We start from the raw sequence: 14,212 nt of genomic DNA, 5'->3' as shown, positions 1-14,212 counted from the left end.
ACCACTGTCACTTTCCTCTCTCTGTAACTTCACATACTGACTTTTCACTATTCACTTTACATACATGTTACCGTACTCTATGTCCCTAAGCAAGCTGAGGGAAAACTAACCTATTAATCTTTCTCTCTCTTCTTTGACCAACAGGTGGCGCTAACATCTATGATACAATCACTCCCTCAGACAATAATGACAGTGGTACTGTACACTGTGTTAAGTTTAGCATGAATACAGTATAGAGTTGTTGTTGCTGTTGTTCTTCATGTGTTTAATATTACTAACATACTAACAGTAAGTAGAGATATTAGTGTACTACCTGTATATTTCAGATGCTGGTGCTGCTACTGCTGGATCAAGTGATGTGATGTACGCCAAAATTCAACTCAAAAAGTTGGACAAGAAAAAGAAACGTAACTCTCAACTGTCACATAAACTAATACAAAATGTAGCAGTGTTTTTTACTCATCAAATTTGAATAAAACAAACAAATTCTCTCCTCCTCAGAAATGAAAGCTGATCTAAAGGAAAATCCAGTCTATTCTGAGGTCAAGACAGGGAAGACCACAGGTGAAACCCATTCTACAGGTTGGCAGTCTATGAAATCTAAATGTGTGTTTTTGGAGTTTCAAAAAAGATGCTGAATTATCTAACTCCTTTATTTGTGACTGGAAATTTCAATTTTCAGAAGCAACTGGACCTGTTGATGTGACCTATGCTGAGGTTGACCTTAAACAGAAGGCCAAAGCCAAGAAGAAGAAAGGTAAGACTGGACATCCCTCCTTCCATATTCCCCCTTCCATATTACCTGTATCATAACCTCACACCTCTGACCCCATATCGACTAGCTGCATAATATTCTGTATATAACTGTTATTGTCACGTCCTGGCCAGTATATAAGGTTAATTGTTTGTAGTTTGGTCAGGGCGTGACAGAGGGTATTTGTTTTATGTGGTTCAGGGTGGTGTGTTTGGTTTAAGGGTGTTTGTTTTAGTAATTCCGGGTGTTGGTTTGTTTAGGTATTTCTATGTGGAGTCTAGTATGTCTGTTTCTATGTCTGGTGAATTGGTGTTGGGACTCTCAGTTGAAGGCAGGTGTTTTCTATCTGCCTTTGATTGAGAGTCTCATAAATGAGGGTGGGGAATTGTATTTTGCACTGTGTTTCGTTTCTCCTGTGAAACTGTCACCTTTGCGTGTTTATTTTGTTTTGTCGTTTCCATCAATAATAAATATGATGTGGAACAGTCAACCTGCTGCGTATTGGTCTACCTTTTCTGATGACGATTTCGTTATATCGTCAGAAGACGAAGACGACAACCGTGACAGAATCACCCACCACCAAAGGACCAAGCAGCAGAGGAAGGAGCAGACGGCATTCGAGTTGGACTGGCGGGAGAAGTGGACTTGGGAGGAAGTTCTGGACGGGGCCGGACCTTGGCATCAGGCTGGGGATTATCAGCGCCCGCAGTGGGAAATGGAAGCAGCCAAGGCAGAGAGGCGGTGGTACGAGGCCAGAGACGCGCTGAGGGAGAAGCACGAGAGGCACCCCCAAGAAATTTTTTGGGGGGGGCACACGGGTAGTTTGGCTAGGCGAGGGAAGAGCCGGAAGCCAGCTACCCGTGGTTATATGGAGGAGCGTATGAGGTGGGGAGCGCCATGTTTCACTGAGAAGCGCAATATCTCACCCATACGCACGCACAGTCCGGTGCGAGTTATTCCAGCCCCTCGCAGGTGCCGTGCTAGAGCGGGCATCCAGCCTGGTAGGAGGATGCCTGCGCAGCGCATCTGGTCGCCGGTACGCCTCCGAGGACCAGGCTACCCAACTCCCGCTCTACGCACGGCTACCATCAAGCCCCTGCACAGCCCAGTCTGCCCTGTACGAGCACTCCGCTCGTGCAGGGCTACTAGTTCCATTGAGCCAAGGCGGGTTGTGCAGGAGGTAAGATCTAGACCGGCTGTGCGCCTCCATAGCCCTGGGTTTCCAGCTCCTGTCTCTCGTGCGGACCCGGAAGTGCGTCCACCCAGTCCGACTCGTCCTGTTCCCGCTCCCCGCACTAAACGGCAAGTGCGTAAACCCAGCCTCGCCAGTCAACAGTCGTCGGAGCTGCCCGCCAGTCAACAGTCGTCGGAGCTGCCCGCCAGTCAACAGTCGTCGGAGCTGCCCGCCAGTCAACAGTCGTCGGAGCTGCCCGCCAGTCAACAGTCGTCGGAGCTGCCCGTCAGTCAACAGTCGTCGGAGCTGCCCGTCAGTCAACAGTCGTCGGAGCTGCCCGTCAGTCAACAGTCGTCGGAGCTGCCCGTCAGTCAACAGTCGTCGGAGCTGCCCGTCAGTCAACAGTCGTCGGAGCTGCCCGTCAGTCAACAGTCGTCGGAGCTGCCCGTCAGTCAACAGTCGCCGGAGTGGTCAGACTGCGCTGAACTGCCGGAGTGGCCAGACTGCCCTGAACTGCCGGAGTGGCCAGACTGCCCTGAACTGCCGGAGTGGCCAGACTGCCCTGAACTGCCGGAGTGGCCAGTCTGCCCTGAACTGCCGGAGTGGCCAGTCTGCCCTGAACTGCCGGAGTGGCCAGTCTGCCCTGAACTGCCGGAGCTGACAGACTGCCCTGACCTGCCGGAGCTGACAGACTGCCCTGACCTGCCGGAGCTGACAGACTGCCCTGACCTGCCGGAGCTGACAGACTGCCCTGACCTGCCGGAGCTGACAGACTGCCCTGACCTGCCGGAGCTGACAGACTGCCCTGACCTGCCGGAGCTGACAGACTGCCCTGACCTGCCGGAGCTGACAGACTGCCCTGACCTGCCGGAGCTGACAGACTGCCCTGACCGCCCCGAGCTGACAGACTGCCCAGACCGCCCAGAGCTGATAGACTGCCCAGACCGCCCCGAGCTGACAGACTGCCCAGACTGCCCCGAACCGCCAGACTGCCCAGACTGCCTGGAACGGCCAGAACCTGAGCCGCCTCCAAGATAGGTGGGTTGGGGAGGGGGGGGTGTAGCACAGTGCCGTCGTTGACGGCAGCCACCCTCCCTTCCCTCCCTTTAGTAAGGGGGAATTTTTCTTTTAGGTATTGTTTGGGGGTATTTTTTTTTGTTTTTAAGGTGCTTCTGGGGTAGCACCTTTAAGGGGGGGGTACTGTCACGTCCTGGCCAGTATATAAGGTTAATTGTTTGTAGTTTGGTCAGGGCGTGACAGAGGGTATTTGTTTTATGTGGTTCAGGGTGGTGTGTTTGGTTTAAGGGTGTTTGTTTTAGTAATTCCGGGTGTTGGTTTGTTTAGGTATTTCTATGTGGAGTCTAGTATGTCTGTTTCTATGTCTGGTGAATTGGTGTTGGGACTCTCAGTTGAAGGCAGGTGTTTTCTATCTGCCTTTGATTGAGAGTCTCATAAATGAGGGTGTGTTTGTGTTTGTGTTTTGTGGGTGATTGTTCTGTGTTCAGCCCTAGGCTTTGCCAGACTGTTTTGTTGTTCGTTTGTTAGTTCTAGTAGTTTTGTTATTTTGTATTCAGTAGTTTTTTTGGAAGTTAATAAATCTAAATATGAGCATACACGTACCTGCTGCATTTTGGTCCTCATTCCCCGACGACAACCGTGACAGTTATATTATTCTGATGTTTTATCCTCACCCCTTACAGAAACAGCAACCCCACCTGAGGCAGATTCAGTCTATTCTCAAGTGAAGCCAGGTACATCCCCAGGTAAGACTAATAGCCATATGCCATTGATACTTAATATGATACTAATATAGGACTAATGCTCTGATATCAAAGTATAATGTATCTATTTAAAGTATGTCTCTTTGTTTAATTCTTAAGAGTTTATTTGACTGCATGTCCACAACAACTTTGTGCGGTGATATGTTGCAGGTCCTTGAGGGGGTCAGATATGGAGGGATGTGTCACGTCCTGGCCAGTATAAGGGTTAATTAGTATTGTAGTTTGGTCAGGACGTGGCAGAGGGTATTTGTTTTATGTGGTTCTGGGTGTTGTATGAGTTAGGAGGGCATTTGATTTAGTATTCCGGGGTTTTGGGCACTGGGTGAGTTTCATGAATTCTATGTTGAGTCTAGTGTGTCTGTTTCTATGTTTGGATTCATTGGGGCTGGGACTCTCAATTGAAGGCAGGTGTTGTCTATTTGCCTTTGATTGAGAGTCCCATATATGTGGGTGTGTTTGTGTTTGTCTTTGGTGGGTGATTGTTCTGTGTTTCGCCTTGTGCCTTACCAGACTGTTTTTGTTGATCGTTCGTGTTTTGTTATTTTTGTACGTTCATTTTTGAAAGTAATTAAACATCAAGATGAGCCTGCACATACCTGCTGCGTTTTGGTCCTCCTTAACCAACGACAACCGTGACAGAATCTCCCACCAAACCAGGACCAAGCAGCAGAAGAAGGAGCAGTGGGATTTTGAGTTGGACTATGGTGAGAGATGGACTTGGGAGGAGATCTTGAAGGGAGAAGGCTCCTACACTTGGGAGGAGATCCAAGCCGGAAAAGATCGCCTTCCATGGGGACAGGTGGTAAGAGAGAGAGAGGAAAGGCAAAAGGCTGGTATGGACCGGGAACGTTTCCGAGGTACACGACTAGCGTTGAAGCGCGAGAGGCACCCCCAATACATTTTTTTGGGGGGGGCACACGGGTAGTTTGGCTAGGCGTAGGAAGAGCCGGAAGCCAGCTACCCGTGGTTATATGGAGGAGCGTATGGGGTGGAGAGCGCTATGTTTCGCTGAGGAGCGCACTCTCACCCATACGTACGCACAGTCCGGTGCGAGTTATTCCAGCCCCTCGCAGGTGCCGTGCTAGAGCGGGCATCCAACCTGGTAGGAGGATGCCTGCGCAGCGCATCTGGTCGCCGGTACGCCTCCGAGGACCAGGCTACCCAACTCCCGCTCTACGCACGGCTACCATCAGGCCCCTGCACAGCCCAGTCTGCCGTGTACGAGCACCCTGCTCGTGCAGGGCTACTAGTTCCATCCAGCCAAGGCGGGTTGTGCAGGAGGTAAGATCTAGACCGGCTGTGCGCCTCCATAGCCCTGGGTTTCCAGCTCCTGTCTCTCGTGCGGACCCGGAAGTGCGTCAACCCAGTCCGACTCGTCCTGTACCCGCTCCCCGCACTAGCCTTCAAGTGCGTAAACCCAGCCCCGACAGTCAACAGTCGTCGGAGCTGCCCGCCAGTCAACAGTCGTCGGAGCTGCCCGCCAGTCAACAGTCGTCGGAGCTGCCCGCCAGTCAACAGTCGTCGGAGCGGCCCGCCAGTCAACAGTCGTCGGAGCGGCCAGCCAGCCCACAGTCGCCGGAGCGGCCCGACTGCGCTGAACTGCCGAGCGGCCAGACTGCCGCTGAACTGCCGGAGCGGCCAGACTGCGCTGAACTGCCGGAGCGGCCAGACTGCGCTGAACTGCCGGAGCGGCCAGACTGCGCTGAACTGCCGGAGCGGCCAGACTGCGCTGAACTGCCGGAGCGGCCAGACTGCGCCTGAACTGCCGGAGCGGCCAGACTGCCCTGAACTGCCTGGAGCGGCCAGACTGCGCTGAACTGCCGGAGCGGCCAGACTGCCCTGAACGTCCCGAGTGGCCAGACTGCCCTGAACGTCCCGAGTTGCCAGACTGCCCAGACTGTCCCGAGTTGCCAGACTGCCCAGACTGTCCCGAGCTGCCAGACTGCCCAGACTGTCCCGAGCTGCCAGACTGCCCAGACTGTCCCGAGCTGCCAGACTGTCCCAGACTGTCCCGAGCTGCCAGACTGTCCCAGACTGTCCCGAGCTGCCAGACTGTCCCAGACTGTCCCGAGCTGCCAGACTGTCCCAGACTGTCCCGAGCTGCCAGACTGCCCAGACTGCCCCGAGCTGCCAGACTACACCGAGCTGCCAGACTGCCCGAGCGGCCAGACTGGCCAGACTGCCCCGAACTGCCAGAGTGGCCCGACTGCCTGGAACGGCCAGAACCGGAGCCACCTCCTGATATAGGTGGGTTGGGGAGGGGGGGTGTAGCACAGTGCCGTCGTTGACGGCAGCCACCCTCCTTTCCCTCCCTTTAGTAAGGGGGAATTTTTTTGTTGTTGTTGTTTGGGGTTGTTGTTTTTTTTTGTTTTTTGTTTTTAAGGTGCTTCCGGGGTTAGCACCTTTAAGGGGGGGTACTGTCACGTCCTGGCCAGTATAAGGGTTAATTAGTATTGTAGTTTGGTCAGGACGTGGCAGAGGGTATTTGTTTTATGTGGTTCTGGGTGTTGTATGAGTTAGGAGGGCATTTGATTTAGTTTTCCGGGGTTTTGGGCCCTGGGTGAGTTTCATGAATTCTATGTTGAGTCTAGTGTGTCTGTTTCTATGTTTGGATTCATTGGGGCTGGGACTCTCAATTGAAGGCAGGTGTTGTCTATTTGCCTTTGATTGAGAGTCCCATATATGTGGGTGTGTTTGTGTTTGTCTTTGGTGGGTGATTGTTCTGTGTTTCGCCTTGTGCCTTACCAGACTGTTTTTGTTGATGGTTCGTGTTTTGTTATTTTTGTACGTTCATTTTTGAAAGTAAATAAACATCAAGATGAGCCTGCACATACCTGCTGCGTTTTGGTCCTCCTTAACCGACGACAACCGTGACAGGATGGAAGGATGGGGGGATAGAAGGTTGGAGTGATGAAGGGACGGAGGAATGGAAGGACACACCATCAGAGGAGCAGAAGGAACCCGGAACATGGATTTTGTACGCTCAATACGCACAAACACACATGCCAAAACAACTTGTACATTAAGGAGTTCTTACTTATTTTATTTACTTATTTTATTGTATTTAAGCATGGTTTAATTGTTTCACTGTAACAGCTTTTTTCTTTTCCTTATGGTGAAATTATGGTGCATCTTATCTGTAGCTACAGCATTTGTATCTGCTTTGTATTGTGATTTGAGTTTTATTGTTGATTTATTCAGATGATAGAATAACATATTTGTATATTATTCACATTTTCTTCTAATGGCCTCTACTTTTACAATGTCTTTGCATTGTGCTTTTTAATAAACTATTTTTTATCCACCAGATTGCATGAGTGTTTCTTACTGTACATGGATATTGTCATCGTCAACTTTTCCATAAAACCTAATTTGGTTAAAATTATTTTCATCCTAGTATAGATCTCAGGCTCCACAATGTGTGAGTTAAAAGGCAATCTGCTATTTCGGCATCCATTTTTGGACTTAATTATATCTACCCATTGAATCTTGAAGAATATAACATAAATGCCCCAAGAGCAAAGTTCAAAAGCTGCACCCCATCAGCTGAAGACCCTTAGAGATTTTTAGAATTGCTTCTTGGGGAAGAGTGTGCCTGAAAATAACAGTTCTTCTCAGTTTGATGTCATATACTCTGCAGGAGTTCTGAGAATCTAGTAACCTACATATGACTGACTGCCAGTTCTCCCATATTGCCTCCTCATCCTACAGACAGGTGTTAGGTTCTTATTTTTCAGAGTAAATCACTCACGGATACTAGAGAAGCTTTAACCAAGTTTAATTCTTCCCAAAGGTTCTGTACAGCTGTAATCAGACAGCAAAACATTTCTCTCCATCACAGTCATATACATCCTACTTAAGACACTCCCTCTCTCCAATCCTTACAGTTTATGCCCAACAGGAAGAAGGTAACCAGATACTACACCCTGATTACTCCCTTGAGGTGAACTGACCTCAACCCCTCACCTCCTGACCTCAACCCCTCCTTCACCTAATCCACACATATCCATCTGTCTTCCCTATATCAACACGTCACTCTGCTCTCCTCCACCCAACACATTTCAAAGCCTTCTGGCTTCCTACAGAGAACCCTTAACTTCTGACATAAAACCCATTCTCTACCACTCTTTCTATTCAAGGCTTCTTCTCTGTCATTTATTTAATATCTCAATGTCCAAAGTTTAGCCGACTCCAACACAGGTAAAACGATTAATGACATTAGTGGTGTATGACTCTGACTGCTATCTTCAGTGTCCTTGCATGGTCTGGAAGGTCACTGTTCCACTTAGGGGGTTTTTGTGTTTATGTGTTTATGTCTATGTGGTCAGACAGACAGCCGACAGCCAGCCAGGTCATTGTCACTGCTCCTGAGAAACAGTCACAGGAAGTGGCATCACCACAAAATGTTACCTGAAACGTAGAAGGGGGGCCTCTATTAGTAACATGGGACCCACTACCTTCTGAAAAAGTTGGCAGGTGTTTCCTGTACCTCAGCCACACTGACCTATGAGCAGGCAGATGAAGTCATGCAAACACTTCTACAGGTATATGAAGCCTAGAGGAAACTGCACCGACACTGTTATGACATTTTTGCTCTCGTTCTCTCTAACCTCCCCACACACACTCTCTCTCCCCCTTGCACTTTGTCTTTCTTTCTCTCTGTCTCTGTCTCACTCTCAATCTCGCTCTCTGTCTTTCTCTCTCATCTCCCAAGCCTTCTATCTCCCTCCTTTCTCTTTCTCTGCAACATTGAGTTGTCCGCTCACAAAGTAACAAAGCTACTGGTATCTTTGAAACATCAGTACCATTTTTTTATTTTATTTCACCTTTATTTAACCAGGTAGGAAAGTTGAGAACAAGTTCTCATTTACAATTGCGACCTGGCCAAGATAAGGCAAAGCAGTTCGACACATAAAACAACACAGAGTTACACATGGAGTAAAACAAACATACAGTCAATAATACAGTAGAAAAATAAGGCTATATACAATGTGAGTAAATGAGGTGAGATAAGGGAGGTAAAGGCAAAAAAGGCCATGGTGGCAAAGTAAATACAATATAGCAAGTAAAACACTGGAATGGTAGATTTGTAGTGGAAGAAAGTGCAAAATAGAAAGAGAAATAATGGGGTGCCAAGGAGCAAAATAAATAAATAAATAAATACAGAAGGGGAAGAGGTAGTTGTTTTGGCTAAATTATAGATTGGCTATGTTCAGGTGCAGTGATCTGTGTGCTGCTCTGACAGCTGGTGCTTAAAGCTAGTGAGGGAGATAAGAGTTTCCAGTTTCAGAGATTTTTGTAGTTCATTCCAGTCAGTGGCAGCAGAGAACTGGAAGGAGAGATGGCCAAAGGAGCAATTGGTTTTGGGGGTGACCAGAGAGATATACCTGCTGGAGCGCGTGCTACAGGTGGGTGCTGCTATGGTGACCAGTGAGCGGAGATAAGTGGGGACTTTACCTAGCAGGGTCTTGTAGATGACCGGGAGCCAGTGGGTTTGGCGACGGGTATGAAGCGAGGGCCAGCCAACGAGAGCGTACAGGTCGCAGTGGTGGGTAGAATATGGGGCTTTGGTGACAAAACGATTAACCATTAACCACACAACCAGCAGCAGCTAGGAAACATAGGCTCCAAAACCACCACCATCAGACATCAACACAGTGACACACCGCAAACACACCCACGTCTCATCGTCTAACGCTCAAGCTGAGTGAAGGGTTATTTTCAGAGAGCAACTATAGAATGTGACTTCTTTTTCAGCTAGTATACAGGAATTATTTATAGAATAGCAGCCCTCATCAAAAGGAAGTCTCTGTCCTTTCTCCTCTCTACTCTTTCTTCTCTGTGTGTTTTGGTTAGTCAACTGCTAGCTACCAGTGACAGTGATAGATAAGGACATGTAGCCAGAGGAAACAGTCATACAACACCTTAAAGAGATGTCCGGTGGTCCTTTCTCCTGCTTCTCTAAATAGGGAATACTACTTATCCTACTCTCTACCTTCCAGTATGGTAAGTATTGTAACTATTTTTATATATTTAAACATTTTAAATACAAAATAAACGCGATGCAACCATCAACGAGAATGACACAAACAAGATTAAAAATCTATCCCCATTGCGATCCTCTTGAAAAAAATACAGAAGGCTTAGGTGGCTGCAGCATTCTGTAATGACCGATGCTGGAGTCGAGAAGCAGGTACGGGGAGTTCAACATTTAATGAAGAACAGACATGAAACAAGACAGGCACAGCATCAGCACACGGGAAAACAAGGACATGACAATCAATGCTGCAGCAGGGAATAGAGCGGGGAACCAGATAGATACAGGGGAGGTAATGACAGAAGTGATTGAGTCCAGCTGAGTCAAATAATGCGCGTGACGGGGGAAAGGCAGAGTGTGTAATGCTGGGGAGCCTGGCGCCTTTGAGCTCCAGGGAGGGAAAGAGGGAGCAGGCGTGACACCTATAGGGCATCTGTCTCATATTGGCAACTCTGGCTCTGGTGTGATGGCTATGAGAGTCTCTAATGAAATTGAAATAATTGGATTAATAATAAAAAACTTAAATGCCCTGCCCAACAGCTACACTGACTATGAAGCAAAATCCTGCAGCCAAATCTGAAGATGGAGAATCACCAGAAAGCTGGGTGACAGTGAGAGGTGCGAAGAGCTGTGTGTGTGTGTCTAGATGGTAAAACATGTGTTATGCTAGTCCCTCCAGGTTCTGTTGTCTCCATCTCTCTGCTGCCCAGGCTTCTGTGTGGTCTGCTGGCGGTGTCTCCCTTTCTACTGGTGTCCATCATGCTTATGGTGTAACGCTGCAGGGCTCGAGGTGACCACTTTCTTTCAGTGTGTATCTACAATCAACTTATCCAGCTTGATATTCTCCTTCTTTATGTCATTCTCTTATATCCTTGTCATCAAGTAAAATTGACTCAAATGGTTCGTTTCAAATGTAAATAGACAAAGTGCCCAGGGCCAACTTTTTCTGATACATTTCTTCTAAAGAAATCTTCAGCCCTCGAAAAGGCAAACAAACTTTCATTACTTCTGAGGCATTACATGTTAGGGCTGTGCAGTTGGACGAGCAGTTGAATCAGTTTAAGTCTAACGCTACTCTCCGTCCATTATATATTTCTAAAGGCATGTGTTCAACAGCCAAATCTGCTCAAGACGAGGATACAAAATATTACACATTACCTCTCTTTGATTTCAGTTTGTCAATTAAACAAGAGTGTATCATCTGTTATTGTTAAAAGGCCCATTTCAGTAAAACAATTGACATTGCTGTGTTTTATATACAGTACCAGTCAAAAGTTAGGACACACCTACTCATTCAAGGGTTTTTCTTTATTTTTTGCTATTATCTACGTTGTAGAATAATAGTTAAGACGTCCAAACTATGAAATAACGCATATGGAATTATGTAGTAACCACAAAAGTTTTAAACAAATCTAAATATATTTTATATTTGAGATGAAAGCATTGCACACTCTTGGCATTCTCTCAACCAGCTTCATGAAGTAGTCACTTAGAATGCATTTCAAGTAACAGGTGAGCATTGTTAAAAGTTATTTTGTAGAATTACTTTCCTTCTTAATGTGTTTGAGCCAATCTGTTGTGTTGTGATAAGGTAGGGGTGGTATACAGAAAATAGCCCTATTTGGTAAAAGACCAAGTCCATATTATGGCAAGAACAGCTCAAATAAGCAAAGAGAAACGACAGTCCATCAATACTTTAAGACATGAAGGTCAGTCAATCCAGAACATTTCAAGAAATGTAAACGTTTCTTCAAATGCAGTTGCAAAAGCCATCAAGCGCAATGACGAAACTGGCTCTCGTGAGGACCGCCAAAGGAAATGAAGACACAGAGTTACCTCTGCTGCAAATAAATGGTTCACAGAGTTCAATTTACAGACACATCTCAACATCAACTGTTCAGAGGAATCAGAGTGTATCAGGCCTTCATGGTCGAATTTCTACAAAGAAACCACTACGAAAGGACACCGATAAGAAGAAGAGACTTGCTTGGGCCAAGAAACAAGAGCAATGGACATTAGACCGGTGGAAATCAGTCCTTTGGTCTGAAATGTCTAAACTTGAGATTTTTGGTTCCAACCGCCGTGTCTTTTGTGAGACGCGGAATAGGTGAACGGATGATCTCCGCATGTGTGGTTCCCCCCGTGAAGCATGGAGGACGAGGTGTGGGGGTGATTTGCTGTTGACGCTGTCAGTGATTTATTTAGAATTCAAGGCACACTTGACCAGCACGGCGACCACAGCATTCTGCAGCGATACGCCATCCCATATGGTTTGCACTTAACGGGACAATGACCCAAAACACTCCTTCAGGATGTGTAAGGACTATTTTACCAAGAAGGAGAGTGATGAAGTGCTGTGTCAGATGACCTTGCTTCCACAATCACCTGACCTCAACCCAGTAGAGATGATTTGGGATGAGTTGGACCGCAGAGTGAAGGAAAAGCAGCCAACAAGTGCTCTGCATGTGTTGGAACTCCTTCAAGACTGTTGGAAAAGCAATCCTCATGGAGCTTGTTGAGAGAATGCCAAGAGTGTGTAAAGCTGTCATCAAGGCAAAGGGTGGCTACTTTGAAGCATCTAAAATATAAAATATATTTTGATTTGTTTAACACTTTTTTTGGTTACTAGGTGATTCCATATGAGTTATTTCATAGTTCAGATGTCTTCACTATTATTCTATGTAGAAAATAGTAAAATTAAAACCCTGGAATGAGTAGATGTGTCCAAACCTTTGACTGGTACTGTATATGGGGGGCGTGTTGTATGTTGTATTAATTCTCATATGTCAAGTAAAAACTGATGATTCCCCACATCATTGTATATCTTTAAAATATAATTTCATTTAAGGACATATTCCTTTTACGGTCTGTATTACTGAGTTGAAACAATGCATTTACATCTTGAACATTCCTATACACTTGTTACTATGTTGTCACGTTCATTGAATAAATAATGGGACCAAGGCGCAACGTGAGTTGAGTTCCACATATTTATTAAAGTGAAACTTACAAAACAACAACAAAGATTTAACGAACGTGCCAATACGTAGTGCACATAGGCACTAACTATAAACAATATCCCACAACGCTGGTGGGAAAAGGGACACACTAAGTATGATCCCCAATTAGAGGCAACGATATTCAACTGCCTCCAATTGGGAACCATTCTCACACACCAACATAGAACTATAATAACTAGAAAACCCCCCTAGTCACGCTCTGAACTATTACACCATAGAGAACCCCGAGGGCTCTCTATGGTCAGGGCGTGACATGTGTAAAGCAACACTTTCTAACAAAATCTCTATGCACCATATTGCTGTCAGTCTTCTGTAAACCACATTTAGATTTGATTTCTACTGATATGAACCCATACAGAAGTGCTTCATGTCTGTACTAATATGATGACATAGAGAGAGGAAGGAATAAGAGGGCAGACACAGTAGACTGAGGGGTTATGTTGTTGCTATGTGACCAATGGCCCCTCCCAGTTGGGGGGAGTGCTGAGCTCTACAGCAGAGTCTCAAAACTCAATCGCTGGTTAAGTTTTGTTACTGAACTCTATGGAACATACTCAATCACTTTTTATAGGTACTGTTTTTACATTTGCAATCGCAACAAGTAATCTGCTCAGACCGCAACCAAGGATCATCAAAAGCCGTGCTATAAATTCTCTGACAAACACAAGATTCCGAAATGCCCTTCCAGACTCCCTCCACCTACCGAAGGAAGTTGGAATACAAAAATCGGTTAACCCCCTAACTGAGGATCTAAATTTAACCTTCCGTAATACCCTAGATGCAGTCGCACCCCTAAAAACAAAATCAACAATCCAAAATGTATTTTCAATACTATCGCAAAGCTAACTAAAAATCAGCATTCAACAAGAAAGGATGGTTTTCGCTTCAGCAGTGATGAATTCATGAACTTCTTAGATGAAAAGATGAAGATCATCAGAAAGCAAATTACGGACTCCTCTTTGAATCTGCGTATTTCTCCGTATCTCAGTTGTCCTAAGTCTGCACATAACTGCCAGGACCTAGGATCAATGGAGACAATCAAGTTTTTTAATCCTATCTCTTGACACATTTATGAAAATAGTAATGGCCTCTAAGCCCTCAAGATGCATAATGGACCCTATTCCAACTAAACTACTGAAAGAGCTACTTCCCGTGTTTGGCCCTCCTATGTTGAACATTATAAATGGCGCCCTATCCATCGGATGTGTTCCAAACTCACTAAAAGTGGCAGTAATAAAGCCTCTTTTGAAAAAGCCAAACCTTGACCCAGAATTTCTTTTAAAACTATCGGCCTATATCGAGTCTCCCATTCCACTCATACATTTTAGAGAAATCTGTTGCGCAGCAACTCGCTGCCTTCTTGAAGACAAATAATGTACACGAAATGCTTCAGTCTGATTTTAGACCCCATCATACTACTGAGACTGCACTCGTGAAGGTGCTAAA

General features: G+C 46.2%; 1 protein-coding gene, 1 long non-coding RNA gene and 1 pseudogene across 2 annotated transcripts in view; 2 read left to right on the top strand and 1 right to left on the bottom strand.

Annotated features, from left to right (window-relative positions):
- Nucleotides 1-14,212, bottom strand: part of LOC115199251 (SLAM family member 8-like) — a 256,891-nt pseudogene that overhangs the window by 124,294 nt on the left and 118,385 nt on the right.
- LOC115198464 (carcinoembryonic antigen-related cell adhesion molecule 5-like) overlaps nt 1-14,212 on the top strand; it is a 162,080-nt gene that overhangs the window by 117,602 nt on the left and 30,266 nt on the right. The gene's annotated exons all lie outside the window — the stretch shown is intronic.
- LOC115198504 (uncharacterized) lies at nt 518-3,687 on the top strand. The gene is made up of 3 exons (XR_003879242.1): nt 518-564; nt 683-757; nt 3,629-3,687. It is a non-coding gene; the product is annotated as an uncharacterized LOC115198504 (long non-coding RNA).

The sequence above is a fragment of the Salmo trutta genome, chromosome 8 (genome assembly GCF_901001165.1).
Source record: "Salmo trutta chromosome 8, fSalTru1.1, whole genome shotgun sequence".
Taxonomy (NCBI): Eukaryota; Metazoa; Chordata; class Actinopteri; order Salmoniformes; family Salmonidae; genus Salmo; species Salmo trutta.
This window is presented reverse-complemented; position numbering and strand designations above follow the sequence as displayed.